The sequence below is a fragment of the Schistocerca gregaria genome, unplaced genomic scaffold, assembly GCF_023897955.1.
Source record: "Schistocerca gregaria isolate iqSchGreg1 unplaced genomic scaffold, iqSchGreg1.2 ptg000043l, whole genome shotgun sequence".
Lineage (NCBI taxonomy): Eukaryota > Metazoa > Arthropoda > Insecta > Orthoptera > Acrididae > Schistocerca > Schistocerca gregaria.
Window position 1 is genome coordinate 11,690,770 of NW_026061702.1, and position 988 is coordinate 11,691,757.

Consider the following 988-nt stretch of genomic DNA (forward strand, 5'->3'; position numbering starts at 1 on the left):
ATGTGGCTTTAAGTCGATTCGATAACAAATGACGAAAACGGACGGATGTCTCAGGTTTTTACTACATATGAACACTTTTCACTTTCTCCCATGCTACTCGGCTGCTAGTCCTCCTTTCATGCAGAATCTTAAGGTCCTAGCTCATGTCCAAGGCACCAAAGCCAGCTAAAAAGTCAATAATCAATACCTAAAACTTAAAATGTACTGCTTCTTACTGGCTATTACATCAACTTAGAAGCTTCATCTGTGTTCTACTACGTTGCTTTTAGTTTCTCCGCATACCGCAGCACGCGACATAGTTTTGCAGACGATAAGTACAACCGTTTCAGAGAGGAGAGCGGCCAATGTGACGATCTGGCTTTAAGTCGATTCGATAAAAAATGACGAAAACGGACGGATTTCTCAGGTTTTTACTACATATGAACACTTTTCACATTCTCCCGTGCAACTTGGCTGCTAGTCCTCCTTTCATAAAGAATCTTAAAGTCCTATCTCATGTCCAAGGCACCAAAGCCAGCTAAAAGGTCAATATTCAATACCTAAAACTTGAATTGTACTACCTCTTACTGGCTATTACCTCAACTTAGAAGCTTCATCTGTGTTCTACTATGGTGCTTGTAGTGTCTCAGCATACCGCAGCACGCGACAAAGCTTTGTAGACGATAAGTACAACCGTTTCAGAGAGAAGAGCGGCCAATGTGACGATGTGGCTTTAAGTCGATTAGAAAAGAAATGATGAAAATGGACGGATGTCTCATTTTTTTACTACATATGAACACTTTTCACATTCTCCCGTGCAACTCGGCTGCTAGTCCTCCTTTCATGCAGAACCTTAAGGTCCTAGCTCATGTCCAAGGCACCAAAGCCAGCTAAAAGGTCAATATTCAATACCTAAAACTTGAATTGTACTACTTCTTACTGGATATTACATCAACTTAGAAGCTTCATCTGTGTTCTACTGTGGTGCTTTTAGTGTCTCCGAATACCG